Source organism: Balaenoptera musculus, chromosome 11 (genome assembly GCF_009873245.2).
Source record: "Balaenoptera musculus isolate JJ_BM4_2016_0621 chromosome 11, mBalMus1.pri.v3, whole genome shotgun sequence".
Classification (NCBI taxonomy): domain Eukaryota; kingdom Metazoa; phylum Chordata; class Mammalia; order Artiodactyla; family Balaenopteridae; genus Balaenoptera; species Balaenoptera musculus.
The window spans coordinates 25,150,684-25,171,884 of NC_045795.1; the positions used below are offsets into that span (position 1 = coordinate 25,150,684).

General features: G+C 43.1%; 1 protein-coding gene across 2 annotated transcripts in view; it reads right to left on the reverse strand.

Moving 5' to 3' along the window:
* PAQR8 (progestin and adipoQ receptor family member 8) overlaps positions 1-21,201 on the reverse strand; it is a 41,710-nt gene that overhangs the window by 9,279 nt on the left and 11,230 nt on the right. Inside the window, exon 1 of one of the 2 annotated variants that reach the window (XM_036870414.1) lies at positions 560-1,137. The exons of the other annotated variant lie outside the window; for it this stretch is intronic. The gene's annotated coding sequence lies outside the window, so the exon portion shown is untranslated. Of the gene's footprint in view, positions 1-559; positions 1,138-21,201 lie in introns of those variants that run through there. 2 annotated transcript variants of the gene reach the window in all.

Below are 21,201 nucleotides of genomic sequence, written 5' to 3' on the forward strand. Positions count from 1 at the left end.
GCAAAGACTGTGTGTGTATTTTTTTTTTTTAATTATGCTCTGGAAAGCAAGTGGTTTTGGACTTGCCTCTCCTGAGAACCCAAATCTGTATGCAATAAATTTCAGCCCTCACAGATGTTTAACTTGGGCTTCCCTGGTGGCGCAGTGGTTGAGAATCCGCCTGCCAACGCAGGGGACACAGGTTCGAGCCCTGGTCCAGGAAGATCCCACATGCCGTGGAGCAACTAAGCCCATGCACCACAACTACTGAGCCTGCGCTCTAGAGCCCGTGAGCCACAACTACTGAAGCCCGCGTGCCTAAAGCCCGTGCTCTGCAACAAGAGAAGCCACCGCAATGAGAAGCCCATGCACCGCAATGAAGAGTAGCCCCCGCTCGCCGCAACTAGAGAAAGCCTGCATGCAGCAATGAAGACCCAACACAGCCAAAAATAAATAAATAAATTAAAAAAAAAAAAAGAATGTAGATCAACCATAGAGCTTTTTCAGAGCAAGGATTGTCTGCTCAACAATATTCCAGGCTACCAAGGCCACAGAGGAAGAATAAAATAAGACCACCTACCTCAAGCCGCTTACAAGAAGAGTCAAACTTCACGAATCAACAGCCACCACCAGACCGCACGTAACAGAGTGTTAAGTGGAGAGAAATACAAACAGGCCTCTACGGAGCAGAGCTGCTCGGGGCGGCTGGGGTGGCCGAGGGGGACACAGGCCTGTGCTGGGCCTGGGAGGATAGGACTTACACATGTGAAGGGGTGAGGAGCGGGCCTTCCAGGAAAGGGGCAGAACACGACCCAGGATGCTATGGCCTCTGTGGGCCCACGAGCAGAGGGGCCGATGCGGAAAAAGGAGGAAGTGAGTGCGGTGGGTGGCGTGGCATTAGCGAAGTGAGTTTAGGTTTGATGTTGCAGAAGGAAGAGGGGAGGTTTCTCATCCCTGGAGTTTTTGCTTGTTCAATCCTTATGTCACCTGAGCTCGGGGGACTCATGCTATAGACCAGCACCTCCTCTCCTGGCTTAAGTGACACTGCCCTCTGTGGTCCCGCCTCTGCTTTCTTCTCCCATCACCCTGTCAACTGCGGCATCTGTCCCCAGGGTTCCACCATCAGCCCCCTTTTCTGCCTCTGGTACCTCTCACACAGACACTTCTGCCAGGTCCTTGGCTTCAGCCAGGCCCTGTTATCATAGGATCCCCAAATACATGCCTCCAGCCAGATCTTTCCTGAGCTTGGCTTCAAATATCCAGCAGCTCTGGTTTTGTCCAACTGAATATCCCACGGGCGTTTCAAACCCAACCTCTTCAGCCTCCCCCTTCAGCCCAGACTTGACCCGTCCCTACCTCTAATCAGTCATGGAGGCCTGTTGATTTTATCTCAACGTTTCTGGAATCCATTTGTCCTTTCCATTTCTACTGCTCCCCCTTGATTTGGGCCTTCAAGATGAACTTGTGTTGATGAGGAAAACAGCGGTCTCATAACTGACCTTTCTTCCTCAAGAGATGGTTCCCCCACCTCACATCCCCAAACCCGCCCTCTAGTCTCCAAACCACTTCACGGTGATAGTTTAAAAGCGGAGACTGATCACTACTCCCCTCCTCAAAGTCCCTCAAGAGCGCATCATTGTCTACCACACAAATTCTCAGCCCGAATGTGCAAACAGGCCCTTCTGTAGACCTCCTTCCCCGTTCCTATTCCAGCCTCCTTTCCCAGAGCCCACACCCAGGCCACTTGGATGGCCTGGATCATAACACTGGGAGTTTTTCAAAGGTGCAACACTCTCTGTCTCCCCTGTATGCTTCTGCACAAAAGGGCAGCTCCAGCAACCCCAGCTCATCAACACTCTGCCCAGGCGCCAGCTCTGCCTGTGAGCTTTCCTAACCCCAGGCTGGATGAGGGCACCCCAGCTCCCACCTACCCTGGCCTTGCCTCCCCATCACACTTCTCTCCTGGGGCCCTGACCCTTGGTGATGAGCTCACTTCCCACCACACCCGGCTGCTTTAAGGGCAGGGGCTGTGTGGCATGCAAGTTCCTATGTCTAAGATGATATGTGGCATATAAAATAATCATACACCTAATCATGATTTACTGAACAAATAGTTCTTTAGGCCCAGACGTACGGCATCAATTTCCTTCTGTTCTGCCAGGTTAAGGGAAAAAATGAAATAATGGTTTACAAGTCGGGAAGTCTGGCTGTTAATATTTGCTCTATACAATGAGCTATGTGGCCATGCCCAAGACATTCAGCTACTCAGGGTCATTTTCCTCATAAATAAGGGTGGGTGGGAGACGATTTCCTGTCTACCTCTCAGGAAAAAAAGAGAGTCGATAATGATAAAATGGGCAGTAGCTGAATGATGCTTTGAAAAGGCCAACCATGCACATTAAAGTACCAGCAATATCTGAACTAAAGAACACACAGAAGGATTATAATTTAGTAATATATATATATTTTTTTCTACCTTATAATTGATTTTAATGCAATCTTTGAAAATTGAAAAGGAATATAATATTTTTAGTTACATTTCTGGGATTCTTCCAACTGCTTTATTAAGAGCTTTAATTAGATTTAGATTATAATGGGATTGGAATTAAAAGTTCTATTTCTTGAGTACAACATCTGCACCATGAATTCAGTTAACATTCACAAAAAAGTGTTATAAAATGTTACATCATGCCTTGGACTCTTTAGGGGTCCAATTTTAAAGTTTTATCTCAGGTCCTCCTTTAAAACTATTAATAATGCTAATAGTTTTACATCTAGAGTATGCCATCTAAAAAAACTAAAAGCTCCATGTTTGCGAAACGGACATAGTTTGGTACTGATGACATTTTATCCGGTGGCCAAATAGAGGACTCTAAAGCAATGGTGTTCCCTGATCTATTACAAGGGCCCTATGGGAACTGACCACAAACTTGGAATAGCTGATTCCCTGGAGAAGCCCTGGATGAGGAATTAGCAGTTCCAGCTCTACCACTGACTATGGGATTTTAGGCACATCACTCAACTTCTCTACACTTGTGTCTTTGTCCATAAAAGTGGGGGTATAATCTCTACAAGTTCTAATGCTAAGAAATTCTGTAGTTCATCTGGACTATGTTTTGCTTCGTGCTAAAGATCCAGCAGTGTGCTGAAGTCACCAACAAACAGATCCTGTGACATCACCTCATGTCACGGCCTCATGCAGATGTCAGGAAGGTGGCCTGCTGGTTGCTGGACAGAGAACAAAAGAGCAGCAATTTCCATCAAAGAGGGCAGAAGAAACGCTTCCAGAATCCACAGAAGCCCAGCCTCCCACAATGCTGCAAAACCATAAATGGCTGAGAAGGAACAGCAGCCAAAATGCCAGCTTGATACCCATTTATAAGGCCTGGAACCCTGCTGTGAGCAGCCTTTGGTCTGACCAGAGACAGAGGTAGACTTGCAATGGCCTCAGACAACCCCAGGACCTCCTCAGTCATCCATCAAGTGAGAGGCTGCTGGGCCCACACTGATCTTTGCAGCCACATCTGCCAAGTATCATACCACTGTTTATAAAGTCATATTTTAAAAAGCGGCAGTACCAGCAGAATCCTATTATGAGCAGAGACAATTTTAACATGGATTCAGATTCACCAACCGTTAATGCATAACCACTCCATATTTAAGAAAACCTAAAAAACAAATAGCATTTCAACATCCAAAAATGGGAGATCTGATTTAATGATGATAAATCTATACAGTAGAATACTACACACCCATTAAAATAATTATGTAGATATATTACACTTATTGTTATAGAGAGATACGCAGGACATAAATATGTGCTCTATTTGTTTCTCACTGCAGTCTCCCCGACACTTAGAACAGTGACTGACCAGCACATAGTAGATGCTCAACAAAGATTTGCTGAATGAATACATGAATGGAAGACATTAGTACAAAGAAGAAGCAAATTAAAAGTATGCATCCCATTTTTGTAAAGATATACCTATGGCACAGAAAAAGTATGGAATTGCAAATAATCAAAACATCAATACAGATATTGCTAAGTGGTGGGATGACAGGGGAATTTTACTTTTTGTCTGGAGTCGATACTATTGTTATAGTACTTTTGACGATGAATATTTACTACTTTTGTAAATGAAGTTACTGCTATTCAACAAATAGGAATATTTGACAGAAATCTGTAAAAACTGGTAAAACGATTAATTAGTACAATTAATTAGTACATCCTCCCCCCAGCTGCCAAAACACCCCAGCTTTATAAAGGAATACATACTTATTGGTATTATTCTGTGGATTTTGAGCTCAACTAGTTAGCAGATCATGTAATAAAGTTATTGTCAGGAGTGTCGACTAGAGAAAAAACACACAACCTAAAAGTTGAGAATTATGTTTTATTCGGGGAACTTACTGAGGACTATAGGCCAGGAGTCAGCCTCTCAGATACTCTGAGGATCTGCTCCAAAGAGGTGAGGGAGGAGCCTGGATATATAGGAGTTTCTGTTGGAAAAACAACAACAACATGTAGCAGAACATTGCAAGATCACTACTCATCTCAAAAAATAGACATCTCAAGTTAATGATTTTAGTGCTTTTCTATGTATGGGCAGATGCAAGAGTCTGGGCTCCTTGAAATTATTCCTCTGATATGCGTCTTAACTCTGTAGGGCCAGTATCCAGTTTTTCTCCACCCTGAATGCCCCTCAGGGCTCACCGCAGGGGCAGCTGCAGTGGATGAGGGCTTGATGGTGGACAACATTCACTGTTTACTGGAATGGCAGGCAACACGTTTTGTCTGCAGGAGTAACCTAGCTATACTTGCCACCACGGATGTAAGCTAATGGTCATGGGGCTGGGGGTGGGGCGTTAAACGGGAAAAAAATTGTGTAACGTCTGCTGGTAAGGCAGCAATCACGTTCTCTTAGCTTGGGAAAACCAGTATATGCAATATTGTCGCAAGACTTTTCCCGCTGCGCACAAACCCAAACAGAGTTAAGAAGGGAGTCAGTCCCCGACCTTGTGGGCACCTGGCGCGGCTGAACCCTGCCTATAAAAAAAAGCGAGGCACACCTGTGTGCCAGTGTGCCAGGAACACATGTCACCTGGGCTCAGTGACCCCTCCACCTCTGAACCTCTTCCTCTGTGGCTCCGCCTAACGTGGGCAGGAGAAAGAAAAGACAGCATTATAATTTGCTGCTCTGCCCTGGGGATTTTTCTCTTTCTCCAGCTGGAACTCTCAGCTGGGACTCCTTGTATTTTCTTTTTTGTTACTTCCCGTCCTTCCCACATCTCAGCTCACCTCCTCACTTGAGCAGGTACTATTTTCAAAACGCATCAGTACAGACCCAGAATGCACCGCCCACATGCAATAAGTAGTATCTGTGTTTAATTCTAGCGGGAGAATTCGGAGGAGCTGGGAACAGTTTAGAATACATTGAGCAGTCTAAGGTCAACAGCCAGGCTGGCTGGTATGGTGATCCTTTTCCTTCAGAGACTGCTTGTTTGGGTAAAGGTAAGCTCTGATGTCTGAACGGCCTGTTAGTTAAAGCCTGGGGTCAGGAAGCCTCCCAGGACTTTCCACAAGAGTGTAACCACTGGCTTCATTCGGCATGGTCTGGCTTCAGCTATGCAGCCTCTCGCCTGTAGGAAGCTTCATCACCTATCGGCAAACCTGCTGGGACCCGGGCCAGCCCAGGTGAACTCCGAAGAGAGCCGCAGATTGCCATTGGCAGGAAATCAATCCTGGAAATGTACTTTCCATAGCAGAAGAATCTGATAACCAAGAAAAGCCGGGTTGGTGCGCTGTGTAAGGAGTTCGGCGTTTCCTAGCAATTCAACGTTAACCACTTTGCAGCTAATGCTGTACACTCCCCTGGTGGTCCCAAGACCTCGGCTTTTTATTTGCTACCAAGAATCAAGCAGGTTGCTTCATTCTCAGTTTCTCTTTAGACAGCCTCAAGGCCTTAGTTCAATTCCACATTGGCCATGAAGTTTTCTCCAGGTCATCTTAATTTCTTTCCTCCCAGAATGCTTACCTACCTACTCCACACGTTTCGGTTAGCAGAACGTCTGGACTTACGTGCTACTTCCCTGCTGTGTGTGCAGAGAGCCCTCCTGGGTTGCAAGTTCCCTGAGACAGAAACACAGACTTACCTATCCTTTATTCCTCCTATCAGCAATTATCAGAGGAAAGGTGGCCCAGAATGTGTCAATGGATGATTGTTCAAAAACAGAGTGAAAGAAGACTCTCCTTTGGCCCTCTTTGCTTCTAAAGGTAAAACCGGTGAGATTTTAGACAAGGAACATGTTAGGGATTTTTCAACAGGAAACAACATCTGACTTGGATGTTGTTTATCTGGGTGTAGTTCATCCACTTGGGAGGTATCCATAACAATATTTAAATTGTTCACCGGATTTCCAATCACCAGATGACTTTTAGTCTATTTCCTCCTATCATTGGTACTTTTGTGCCCAAGAATGCCTAAGCAAAGATGCAGGGAAGGGAGGCCAGGCAGAAGAAAAATAAAGTAAAAGAACATTGAGGCGGAAGAAAAATAAAGTAAAAGAACATTGGAGCAGGAGTTAGGAGACCTAGTTTTTTATTCTCATTGCATAGAAAAAAGCAGAACAGACTGTCCTGGTTCCCTGAACAAGCCACACACTTCGCATCGCCAAGTACCCCTCTACGCCTGGCAAACCCTGCTTCTCTCTCAAATCCAGGCTCAGCTATAACCTCCTCTGTGAAGTTTAGCAACAGACTCAAGCAGAATTAATCACAACCTGTTATATCCCCTTAGCCTTATGATGTAGCTGGTTGTACGTGTGCCTTCTTTATATTAAACTGTGAAATTCATTGAGTTGCACAAGGAAGTCACTCAAGACATTAAAAAAATCTAAGTTTGTGTTACTTAACTGTGAGACTACCTGAGGCATGGAGAATTTTTTTCGAGTTTCCACTATTATCTTTTTTATGCATATAAAAATTTGCATTTTTAATTTTTTAAAAATAATTTTTATTGAAGTATAGTTGATTTACAATGTTGTTAGTTTCAGCTGTACAGCAAAGTGATTCCGTTATACATACACACACATATATATATATATTCTTTTTCAGATTTTTTTCCATTATAGGTTATTAGAAGATATTAAATATAGTTCCCTGTGCTATACAGTAGGCCCTTGTTGGTTATCTATTTTATATATAGTAGTGTGTACGTGTTTAATCCTGAACTCCCCTGCCCCGAGACACAGAGAACTGAAGTGATTTATTCACAGCTCTAAACCGAATCAGCCCTAAGGTAGGGGCACTGCTTCTGACTTTCGTGCTCAAGAGCCCAGCCACCTAGGTCTCCGAAAATGAAAGCCCATAAAACACAAATGGAATAGGAAGAGCTGGATAAGACGTGGGAACCCGTGTGCCTGTGAGCTGACAGCAGGCTAGGAATCCTGGCTCCCGCTGGGACATCTGGCTATGTTGTCCAGAGCCCTCTCCCAGGACATTCCAGGAGGCTCTCCTAAGTGAACCCCTCTCCACTATGGCCTTTTCTACAATATGAAGGAGAAACTCATAATCAGTAGCTGATCTGGTTAAAAATCCTTAGTTATTCCACAGGCGAGTTTCATCGGAAAAGTTGATTATTCAGTTCAGACCAACAGCTGTGAAATGTCGCACTGCTCTGGTCTTCATCTCCATTCTATTACAACCTGGCTTGCAACAAGGCGGTAGTGGTTTCTCACTCGGGGTTACTCGAGCTCCAGGATCTCAGATTTGACGTTCCTCCTTCCTGATCACAACGCTCCTAATTTCCACCTGGACTATTTCCTCACCCCAGCTCACACGCTCCGGGCTCCTCATAACCCCCAGCCCTTCTGTCTTACTTCACCTGCTTCACTTGCCCCACTGCCATCCCAACGTGCCAGCCCCTTTGCTTCTACCCTGGAGTACTCCACGCCTGCCACCCAGCCCCATCCTGATGACATCGAATTTTTCTGTTTCCCTCACCAGTACAGTGTACTGCTTTAAAAAGGCATCAACATTATGAGACCATGTTGTATCCGTGCCTTTTAACCTCAACAAGACTTCACTTTATCCATCTGGAGATCCCATCAGCATCTTAAGCTTTGCGTGTTTAAAACCAGACCTCTGCTGGGACTTCCCTGTCAGTCCAGTGGTTAAGACTTCGCACTTCTACTGCAGGGGGCGTGGGTTCCATCCCTGGTCAGGGAATTAAGATTCCACACGCTAAGCGGTGCAGCCAAAAAAAGTAAATAAAAAACAAACAAAAAATCAAACCTCGGCTGTGCCTAGTTCTGTTACCAGTGTGACCAATCTCCTAGTCACCAAGCCTTGAAATCAAAGTGAAATTTCTCCTTTTCCTCCTTCCCTCACATTCCAGTCATCAAATCCTGCTCTCCCTCCTTTTTTTTTTTAATTGCAGTATATTCCTTCTCTCACTCCCCTGCAGGCTGGTACACTGTCCCAGCTAAACCATGATGATAACCTCCTAACAGACCTTGCCTCCTCCAATCTCTGGCCACAGTTCCGTCTCATTTGATTTAGCTAAAGTTCAGCTCTGATGAGGATAATGCCCCAAAGCTGCCAGGAGCCCTCTCCTCTCTGCCAAGTAAAGCTCAAATCCCTGAGGCTGCCGTCAAAGTCTTCCCTGCCCTGATCCACATCCTCAACATTATCCACTGTCGATTTCATGAAGAACGAAACAGAGTGAAGGGAACAGAACATGTCAGGGTGCACCTCACACATTAAGGATAAGTACTGTCATGAAACTCCTGGTTCCTAAAATAAAATAGATCTCTTACTAAGGGTCACGTTAAAGTTTGAAAACCATGGATCTATATACCATTTACTATTCCTAAACATGCCCTGTGACTTTCTCTTTCATTCTGAAATTACAAAATACTTCAAATATACAGAAAAGTATAAAGGATGATACGACAAACAATTGCTTGTAAAATCTTATGTCATATTTACATAAAAATAAAATCTTGTCAGATTTTATTTTTAAAAAAATTTTTTAAAGGTATTTTTTAAAAATTTTATTTAATTTATTTATTTTTGGCTGCGTTGGGTCTTTGTTGCTGTGCGTGGGCTTTCTCTGGTTGCGGTGAGTGGGGGCTACTCTTCGTTGCGGTGCGCGGGCTTCTCATTGTGGTGGCTTCTCTTGTTGCAGAGCATGGGCCCTAGGCGCCCAGGGTTCAGGAGTTGTGGCTCATGGGCCCTGGAGTGCAGGCTCAGTAGTTGTGGCGCACGGGCTTAGTTGCTCCGCAGCATGTGGGATCTTCCCGGACCAGGGTTAAAACCCATGTCCCCTGCATTGGCAGGCAGGTTCTTAATCACTGTGCCACCAGGGAAGCCCTACTTCAGATTTTAAAATACATTCATGATCCAGAGAAAACTCTAATTTGAAAAGATACATGCATCCAGTGTTCATAGCATTACTATTCACAATAGCCAAGACATGGAAACAACCTAAATGTCCATCAACAGATGAATGGATAAAGAAGATGAGGTAAATATACAATGGAATACTACTCAGCCATAAAAAAGAATGAAATAATGCCATTTGCAGCAACATGGATGGATCTAGAGATTATCATACTAAGTGACGTAAGCCAGAAAGACAAACACCATATGATATTACTTATATGTAGAATCTAAAATATGCTACAAATGAATTTATTTACAAAACAGAAACAGACTCCCAGACATAGAAACAAATGTATGGTTACCAAAGGGGAAAGGGGCGGGGGAGGGATAAATTAGGAGTTTGGGATTAGCAGACACAATCTACTATACATAAAATAGATAAGCAACAAGGTCTTACTGTATAGCACAGGGAACTATATTCAGTATCCTGTAATAAACCATAATGGAAAAGAATATGAAAAAGAATGTATATATATATATATATATATATATGTATCTGAATCACTTTGCTGTTCACCAGAAACTAACACAACATTGTAAATCAACTATACGTCAATTAAAAAAAATATATATGCATGTATATAAATATAAATATATGCATGTACGTATATATGTGTATGTGTGTGTATATATATGTATGACCGTACGCGTGCCTGTATGTATCATCTATGTCTATAATGCAGGTAACTGGGACCTAGCCTCCTATAATCACTCATTCCTTTCCTTCCTCCCCAGCAGCAGCCACTATACACTGAACCTGGTGTTTTTCATTCCCACTGTTTTCTTATGAAAACATTAAGAGATTATAAAATTATATAACTACATGTAATAATATAATAAAAAATCATAAAATTAAAAATCCAGGGCTTCCCTGGTGGCGCAGGGGTTAAGAACCTGCCTGCCAATGCAGGGGACATGGGTTCGAGCCCTGGTCTGGGAAGATCCCACATGCCACGGAGCAACTAAGCCCGTGTGCCACAACTACTGAGCCCGCGCTCTAAAGCCCGCGAGCCACAACTACTGCAGCCCACGCACCTAGAGCCCATGCTCCACAACAAGAGAAGCCACCGCAGTGAGAAGCCCGCGCACCGCAATGAAGAGTAGCCCCCGCTCGCGGCAACTAGAGAAAAGCCCGCGCGCCGCAACGAAGACCCAATGCAGCCAAAAATAAATAAATTAATGTTAAAAATTAAAAATAAATAAATAAAAATAAAAATCCATAAACTATATATATTGTTTGGATATTTTTAACCTTTATATAAATTTGGCAGCTAACCTCCTGCAGCCTTCTTTCTTTCATTTAATGTTTTGTGTTTTTTCCACATTAATTGCTCCATGCTTCTCTAATTGATTCATTTTCTCTGCTGAATATTTTCCAAATACCCCAGTTTATTTGTCCATCCTCCTGTGGACGGACATGCAGGTTATTTCCTGTATTTGCTATGACGAACAAGGCTGCAGTGTGGTCTTCTTAGCTGTGTGCCTACAACGGGGATTCCCCTTCAGGTCTTGGGCCAGGCTGTTCCCTTTACCTGGAAGGGCCTCCTCCCTATCTCTACCTTAGAAAACCTCACCCATTCCTGAAGGCACCTCTCAGAGGGTGATTCCTCCACGCCTTCCGATCTACCCAAAGCAATATCCCTTCTCCTGTAACCTGCAAGTTTGTGTCACAAAATGATGTCATCACATCTAACTTTGTCCTGTGGTTGTTTGGGTACTTCTATATCCCTAGCAGGTCTTACGGGCAAGCACTGTCTCATGTGGCATTAAATTCCCTCCCCCCAACTTAGAGCCTGGCACATAGATTTGCCCAGAGTAGACCCTCAATGAGTGAATGTGGAGTCCACTGAGCTTTCCTTCTTTCTTTTGCTACTAAGTACTGCTATCACCACGGAATGACTTATATCTAATGACAAAGGTATATACCTAAAGGGTGCTACCTTCCCATGAATTATCATTTCACCACCAAGAGAAGCCTGTCTCTACCGTCCACACTCTGTGCTGGGAGAAAATGGATGTAGAGGGGGACACTCTCAGCTTGATAACCACCTGGGGCCAAATGCCTGTGGGCAGCTGCTTGTGCATAAAGATCAAGGAAAATATTCTTCCTCCTCTCTTCAAAGCTCCCAAGATACCACGTTTATGCCAAAAATTTTATAAGAATTTTGTTCAGGGAGTTCCCTGGTGGCCAAGTGGTTAGGATTCCGGGCTTTCACTGCCATGACCTGGGTTCAACGCCTGGTCGGGGAACAGAGGTCCCACAAGCCGTGTGGTGTAAAAATAATTTTGTTCAGAACTAAAAGCAAACATTGGGCAGATAACAGTGTTACCAAAACACGGGTTGGGGGGGTGAGGATGGGGCTGTTTTTGAGCTTGGTGCTGTGCTTTTTCAGTCAACCTATGCTCATTGCCATCAGCGTAGACAGGACTTAAGAGAGGAAGTATGCTTCTCCTCCCTTCACCTCGCCCCTGCAACTTTAGCAATGATCGTGCAACTTTAGTCTGGGGAGAGAGTCGCAAACAGCATGTATGTTTTCAGTGGCTGCTGGTGCGGCTTCAGAATCCTCGCCTGGGGCCAGGATCTTGAAGGGGCAAAGGTGCCTGATACCTACAGATGTTCATCTCCCTTCCAAGTTCAGTGTCGTGGAGGTGGGGGCATGGTGATGGATTTCTTCCTGATTCCAAAGTAGAGATTCATGCTCATTGTACTTCTTTTTGATTAGACATGGAAAAGGTTAAAAAATGAGATGTGAAAAAAATCAACTCAAGAATCACTGCTGCAAACCTCTTTCAATTTTTTTCCTGAGTACAAAGTAGTGGCTTAAATGATGGTAAGTTGATACCTCTGTATACCAGCCTCATAAATTAGTAATCTAACATGTCCAGATCACAGGATTTTTATAAGCAGCTCACCATTCCATGCCCTATGACCTACCAGATAAAGAAAAACAGAAGTAAGTACTCTTGAGCTGCACTGCCTAGTTTTGGGTTGACAGAAAGCTCAGCTGAAGCCCTGAAAATCCTAGTCTTATGGAGTTTAAAACATGTATTGGAAATGGGCTAAACAACAACATGCAAACTTAGGTGTAATTAAAAAATCAAACTCCTGACTGTTGTTTCTAGGTTATGGAGTTTGACTGTAGAAAGGGCCAAGTATAAGAACAACCATTTCTCTTTACTGTAATATAACCTCAAGTCTCAGATGACATCTGATTATAATCTGTGCAAAGTGCTACCGGAGTGCCTGGATTGTTTTTCCAATTGAGTTGAAATGCCCGTGTCCACAGTTTCTGCGTCAGCTGCCCACCACTCATGAACTTTACAGATACACACCACGTGATCATTGCCCGGGCCTCGCCACATATCATCTGGGGGCCCTGGACGATCTAGGTACCGACTGTAATCACAGCCGAGAGACAGACAACTCCTTCCAGGCCTTGCTCAAATCTCATCTTCTCAAGGAGGTGCAGACAAAAAATGTTGCCTGCCATTCCAGTAAACAATGAATGCTGCCCACCACCAAGCCGTCAGTCACTGCAGACACCCCTACAGTGAGCCTTGAGGGGAATTCAGGGTGGAGAAAAACAGGATACTGGCCCTACAGAGTTAAGATGTACATCTACGGAATAATTTCAATGAGCCCAGACTCTTGTATCTTCCCATAGATAGAAAAACACTGAAGTCATTAACTTGAGATGTCTGGTTTTTGTGACTAGCAGTGATCTTTTGATGTTCAACTATGTGTTTTGTTTTGTTTTGTTTTGAGCAAAAACTCCCATATATCCTGGCTCCTGCCTTACCTCTTTAGAGCAGATCCTCAAAGCTGTCTGAGAGGCTATATCCTGGGCTATAGTCAGCCCTCGGTGAGGTCCCTGAATAAAACTTAACTTGCAACTTTTAGGTTGTGCGTTTTTCTTCAGTCAACAGGGGCCTCCCCACTGCCCTATTGATCTAATACTGCATTTGCACCCTCCCGAGCTCTCTAGAACCCTGATACTCTGCTTTACTCTTTTTTTGGTTTTCTAGTGTACTTTTCACCTTGTGACCTAATATATTATAGTCTTTCTCAAATTTTTTAAAAAATTGTGGTACATACACCTAACATAAAATTTCCCATCTTAACCGTTTTTAGCTGTACAGTTCAGTAGTTAAGTACATTCACATTGTTGTGCAACCATCACCAACATCCATTTCCAGATCTCCCTTCATCTTGCAAAACTGAAATTCTATACCCAGTAAACAACAATTCTCCAATTCCCACTTCCTCCAGCCCCTGGCAAACATCCTTCTACTTTCTGTCTCTATGAATTTGACTACTCCAGGTACCTCATATAAGTGGAATCATACAGCATTTGTCTTTTTGTGTCTTATTTCACTTATTTCACTTAGCATAATGTCCTCCAGGTTCATCCATGTTGTAGACCATGTGTCAGAATATCCTTCCTTTCTAAGGCTGAATAATATTCATTGTATATATATACTATATGAATATGTATATACTCATCCATTGATGTACCTTTAGGGTGCTTCCACCTTTTAGACTATTGTGAATAACACTGCTATGAACTTAAGTGTGCAAGTATTTCTTTAAGACTGCTTTCAGTTCTTATGGGTATAACTCAGAAGTGGAATTGCTGGATCATTGGTAATTCTATTTTTTAAGTTTTTGAGGAACTGCCATACCATTTTCTATAGTGACTGCACCATTTCACATTCTCACAATAGTGCACAAGAGTTCCAACTTCTCTGCATCCTTGTCAACACCTGTTATTTTCTGGCTATTGACTGTAGCCACTCTAATGGGTATGAGGTTAATATATTATTTTTATTTATTAAGTTTATTGTCTGTCCTAGCCCTGCTGCTGGCCCAGAATATAAGCCCCATTAGCAGAGGTATTTTTGTCTGTTTGTTCACTTATGTATCCCCTGGTACCTAGAACATTACTTGGCTTATACAATAAGTGCTCAGTAAATATTTATTGTAAGAATGAGTGAACAAATGGATGAATGAAAGAAAGACATACTAAAAGTACACTGGCTTTTACCTTCCTTGTTTCTATGTCAAAATCTCAATCTTGGCTTTGACCATCATATATATATATGAACCTCCATGGATGAACCTGGAGGACATTATGCTAAGAGAAAAAAGCTAGACACAAAAAGACAAATGCTGTATGATTCCACTTACTTGAGGTACCTAGAGTAGTCAAATACATATATATATATGTGTGTGTGTATGTGTGTATATATATATATATATATAAACCTTTATCTAAGCTACATAGGACATTTTTTTTTTGGCTGAGCCATGAGGCTTGTGGGATCTTAGTTCCCTGACCAGGGATCGAACCCGGGCCCCCTGCAGTGGAAGCGCAGAGTCCTAACCACTGGACCTCCAGGGAATTCCCCCTTAGCACCTTTTGAAAGCATTTGCTGAGTCTACTATGTGCCGTTATTATGTTCAATATTATTCAGATGGAAATTCTGAAGCACCTGGAATTTAATTTGTTTTTGACAGCTCACAAGAAATCCAAAAGAAAACCAAGGAGAGAACCCGTAGTACACAGAAAACTTAGTCATTACATGGAATGGGGCTTATTTAATGCCCACAAGGTATCTCTGCTCAGCTGTAACAAAGATACCTCAAAATGAATACGACCCACAGAGAGAATTGAGCTTCCTCCACTAAACCTATTTCTATCCCAGGTTCCTTGTTCCTGTTCAGTAAATAGCTTCAGCCAGGTGCTCAAGTCAGAAACCAGAGAGAGATTTTTCCCTCATCTTAACCTGGTGCTCCTCTTTATCTAGTCACCAGTAATAGTTATTATAATAACTCAGTATAAGGAGCATTTATTCTACGCCGGGCACCGTTCTAAGTTCTTTGCATGTTATTAACTCACAATCATTCCTCACAACTCTATGACATGGGATTTATTCTTTCTACCTATTGTACAGATGAGGAAAGAGGTTAAGTGTCTTGCCCAAGGTCACCTAGACAGGAAGTAGTGGAGCCAGAATCCAGAACCAGGTAGGCTCACTCCAGAGGCCACGCCCTGAATGTCTACCCTATTCAGGAAGTGCTTTCTGTTCCAACCTCATTTATTGAACATCATTCTAAAATGCATTAGTTCACTTTCCTAAATGTGTAAGTGATAATTTTGATAATTCAGAACTGTCCAGGTCCTTCCTCTCCTTCTCGATGTCAGTGGTCATGACGCAGCTTGGATGATGGAGGTACCAATGGTCAAGAAGACTGGACGGTGCCTGTGGTGAACCTAAGGATTTACTGGGAAGTTGTTCTTAAATAAAAGTTCCAACAGGACTTATTTTCTTGTGTTTTGATGTTTTTGTCTTCAAAGTAGAATATGTCAGTAAATATTAGTTTAATTGAAGACTTTGATTAATCAAAGCTACCCTGAAGTAGATACACGGTCATTAATATCAACAAGCCACAGCCATTATAAACACCATTAAGAAACAGACAACTTCTTCTTTGAAGTTGTATTGATCTTGGAGGTAAAGTGAGCTGGAAGGCAGAAGGCCCAAATCCTACTCTCCTCAAATTAAATGAATCACATACTTACAAATAAACCACAATCCTTCTGGCACCAGTAGCGCCATCGGTAAACTGAGAATATTAAAGGCCAACAATTTGATATTTCTGAATTAAAGTTGAAGGAAAAAAAAAAAAGAATGTCATTACAAGCCTAAGACAAGATGACTACAGGTCCAAAAAGTGTCACTTCCAAGTTTTAAGCTTATTCAGTGTCTAATAGCTAATTATATAAGCTCACCATCAAGTCAGCATTCAAATAAGATGATTTTAAACTCCAAAGAGTGTGTTCTCAAGTCCCAGGGTGCCGGGAGAAAACAAAAGACACAGTACCAGCCAGAAGCTATTCCAGCAAGTTCCACAGATCATATGGTCTTGGGAAGAGACAAGCACTTATTGTTACGAGAAAAATTCAAGGTCAGCACAGTACTTGCAGTTCCACTGCCCCAGTGCTCCCTTCCACAAAGGATTGTAGTATCTACTGAAAAGTTGCAATTATTCCCCAGCTCGCTATTTCAGCCTCACAGGCCACTTATCCACACCAGAAAATTCAAATACTTTGGACGTTCCTGAATAACAACAGCAAATGATGTTTTTTGGCTTATTTTTATACGATGTCCTAAAAGATGGAGAAAGTAAAGAATAATAGTAAGCCAGGAGTGATTTCAGCTTAAGTATGATTTTTAGATAAGCATTCCTAGATAAAAGTACACACTTAGGACAGGGATTCTAAACCTAACCTGATTTTTTGAAAAATACCTTTAGAACACTTGGTCAATCTAATGCTTTCTTTGACCTATATGGTTTTCCCCCTCTCCCTTCCTCTGCCCTCACTATCCTGTTGAGAGTTCTGAAATGGAAAAAGTACCTCTGCTGGTCCTTGCTGGTAAGTCAGAGCACTCCAAAATGAGCTTTTTCTTGCAAGAAGACTTTTCTTGACTTTTTCTTGTAAAAGAATGTACCGTTGATTAAAACAAGAGAAAACCACACTCATGCACACCAGCCTGATCTTAACCTCCCAGACAGCAGCTCGGCATCCTCTGTTAACCATCCTGGAGACAGCCAGGCCTGCAGCAGCCCTTGCAGCTTCTGCCTGACCAGCTTATCAGACGGTAACAATTTCTGGTGACTACAGACGGGACCAAACCATTCCTTACAGCCCTGCACATTATCTATAATATGGTCATAAATACTTATAACATCTTCTGTCAAGGAAGTCCTGTTGCTTCACAGGCATTATCTTAATACCTTCCAAATATCTTCAAAAGGATGTTAGTCAGCTGAGAGTGAGTTAATTATAACCAGGCACTAAATTTCTCCTCCTCGCATCTCATTAAACTACACTGAATCTAAACTCAGCTTAATACAACTGCTCTACCAGATTAGGAACTCCTAAAGGACAGGCTTTGGGCTCCCATTTCCTTTATATTCCCCTTGGGCATTAAACATTCTGGTTCTCCATAAAAAGGATGACCTTAATTAGTCTTACTGACTCACCAACCAAATTACAAACCCAATCTACAAACCCACTGTGGGTTGGAAAGGGAGAGTCACGACCTCCAATTCCTCCGTGAACCATCAATGTTTAAAACATTTTCCCCATCATCTGTTTTCCAGAAAGGGTTTAGCATGCTTGAGTGGTAACACATCCCCTCCCTTTAATCTGATTCCTGGTGAAAGAGGAGAGCTGGTCCCTTGCTGTTAGGGACCTAATGTGACCACAGGCAGAAAGGCTCAAGAGATTTTAGTGTGGGAAGGGCTTTAAAGACCACTTACTTAGGAGAGGGCACAGAGGTGTCAACCCTAGGCCACACTCTTGGTAACTGGCTTCCTGGGGTCCCACACTGAGAGGCATTCAGGCCCCGACGAGCTCCAGAGAAGATGCTGTGATCGATGTACAAGTCTGCCACCGCTCCTGGGGGACATCAGGCTCAGGAGGGGGCTGTGGCACAAAGCCATGTATTTGCCATCCCTGAGCTGACTCTATGATGAAGAGTTAGCAACTCACAGTCTACTGTTTTCCTTAGTTTTCCAAAAAGTAGAAGTCACAGCAATCATAAAAAATTATTTCAGGGACTCCCCTGGTGGTCCAGTGGGTAAGACTCTGTGCTCCCAGTGCGCGGCCCAGGTTTGATCCCTGGTCGGGGAACTAGATCCCACATGCATGCTGCAACTAAGAAACTCGCACACTGCAACTAAGAAGTCCGCATGCTGCAACTTTAAAAAAAAAAAAAAAGATCCCACGTGCCACGACTAAGACCTGGCGCAGCCAAAATAAATAAATAAATAAATAATAAATAAGTAAATAAATAAATAATTTCAAAGATTTGCAACAGCAAAGGTTTAAGGAAAATAGATGTTCCCTGAAAAATACACAGACTGAGGTCCTCACGGACCCAGAAATTGTTACCGTCTGATAAAGTGGTCTCATGGTGTTCCCAGAGAGAGTCAAAGGTGGAATTTCTAGGCTCGTTCTCACCTGCACCCTGACAAGGACCACCATTCGGTGCTTCACAGGCGAGAGGATTAAGAAGGGCTGGGTAGTCCTCCAGTGATTACACGGCTTCTGTGATTGGACTTCATGGGGAAGGGGGTAAGAAAAGAAAATGAGGTTTGAGAATCACTTAAAAGTCAGCGATTCCCAAAGCCAAAGGACAAGTATTAAACAGAAAAGTCAGTGTGATGCTTGTTTTGATAGGAAAAAATGGAGAATCAATTTCTTGAAATTGAACTAGCAAAGCTCCTGATCAGTCAGTCAATAGTATTCATGTGTTTTCTGCTCTGTTCTTAACCCTGATGGGCCAGAAGGGCAGCCACAAGGCAAATGATACGGTTCCTTTCCCCACCAGCTTATATAATCTCTCTCCCTCTCCCCTGAGGTGGGCTTGGACGCCTGAGGCCAGGTCAGATCTCTGGAGAGACAGGTGGCCTCCCAACATCTACTCTGTGCTGTCAGCCAACTGCTCCCAGGTGAGAGGAACATTTTTGGCAGCAACCGTAGTACACAGCAGGCAAGATACCTTAAGAAAAGGCAAGGGAGAGGAGGCAGACATGTGATTCTGGAGACAAATAAACACAATTAGCTGTGCTAGAAACGAACTGAAAAGACTCAGTGGGAAGACTATGATTCCTTCTGCCAAGAGAGAAAACCAGAGGAAAATTCATTTTAAAAGAAACCTTTTACTTCCCTTGGCAGCCAAAGCACAATGACAGTCATATTCTCTGTGAAGTCTTTTTCATTGTGGGTTTCTCCACCCTTTCAAACACTAGCACGATAAGGGTTTGATTGCTTTGTCAGATTTGCTGCCCAAAGAGGATCCATTAATATTTCAGGCCAGTCTTTTCATTCCTTGAGATGACAAGTCTAAGACTTTCACAGCCATTCTGTCCCTGTGTACCTAAATAGACCCTGCTTGCAGCAATGATTGGGTGGTTGAATTCACAGAAATCAATAGTGTTGTCCCTGGGAGTTTGCTTTCCTGCTTCCAGGATCCAATTCCGCAGTGCAAGATTAGCTACAGCAGAGGGGTCTAGTGGCTACCTTAACAGAATGTGGTGGTTAACAGGACAGGCTTTGGAGTTAGGCAACTTGGGTTTGAATCCTGACTCTGCCTTGGATGACCTTGGGCAAATAATTTAACCTCCTTGTGTCTCACTGTCTTTACCTATAAAGTAAGGATATAATGGTACCTAATAGGGTTGTTGTCATGTTTAAAGAATTATGATAAAAGAGCCCTCGTCTTTTAGAAATGCACCCAAATCATGAAATGGTGGCTTGGGTTTGCTTCAAAATCATTTGGAGGTAAGGTGTATGTAGAGAAGTTGGCCATGAGTTGGTAATTGTTGAAGTTGGGGATGGGCACGTGGAGGTATATTCTACTATTCTGTCCACCTCTGTCTGTCTGAAATATTCTATAATAGAAAGTTTAAGAGAGAGAGGAGATAATACAGGTAAAACTGCCAGCACACAACATGTGCTCAACTAATGCAATCTGTCCTAGATCAGAGAGGGTTTTGAAGCTGTCATTTCTAGGTTCAAAAGGAACCGGGATCACAGCCTGCCTCTCTAGACATGGGTTGGCTCTGGGGCCAGAAAGATGGGGGGTCAGGGGGTTGCAGCTGAGAACTTCACTGTCACTCTAGGCCATCCATTATTGCCCAATCTTTTCATCATCAAACCTGGTTTTTTTCTGGTTTTTGGGTTTTTTTTTTTGCCAAACTGTGAAGCATGTAGGGTCTTAGTTCCCTGACCAGAGATCAAACCTGTGCCCCCAGCAGTGGAAGCGTGGGGTCTTAAGACTGGACCACCAGGGTAGTCCCATGAAACCTGTTTTAAAGTGATTATTATAAATTCTCCATGTTTTGAAAGTTTTCTAAATCAACCACATCCATTAAATGATTCATTACCCTGTATCTTTCAGCCAGATACACCTAATCACAGGCCAGAGTTTAGATGAGCTGTCAGGTGGCTCCAAGTGAAGCTACTATCACCCCAGCCTAAAGCAAAGGACTTTCAAGTTTTAATGGTCTGTGCAGCTGTTTGACACACATATAAAGTATGTGGTTTTGTAGGCATATGAAATCATGAAGACGGGCTCAACGCACTACCCCCAGCCCCTGCCCCCCTGAGCCTATGCTTTCAATAGGTTCAGGGAACCACATATATAAATTTAGCAACTCCAAGCTTCTGGAATCCCTTAAATAGGGTGATGAGCTGGGCGGACAGGAAATCCCACCCTGGACCCATTCCAGGCTACAGATGCATTGTAAGGGAGCCCTTTATTAAACCCAAACTCATCTGCCCCAGGCCCTCTCAGAAATGAGGATCTGTAACCAGCTCTAATACTTACTAACTGTAGTGGCCTTGAGCAAGCCACTTCATTTCTTTTTCTCATTGGTAAACTGGGATCTCTCTCTCCTAAACTTGTTTCGGGGAGTAGAGACAAGGTTAAAAAAAAAAAAAGTGCATTGCACAATGCCTGGCACACAGGAATTGTTCAATACATAGTAGGTATTTTATGTTTCTGTATGCCTTCATGCACACGTGGGTGTATTATCATTACCTCCTTCGGAATTAGGTCAATATATCTAGACACGATGGTCCTCCAGGCCATAAGACATATCACAGCCACATAATTATAAATAGTTTAATTTTTTTTCTTTCATGGGACAAAATTGTATACATACTTCATGAACTAACCTGAACCTCTTCACCACAATGAGA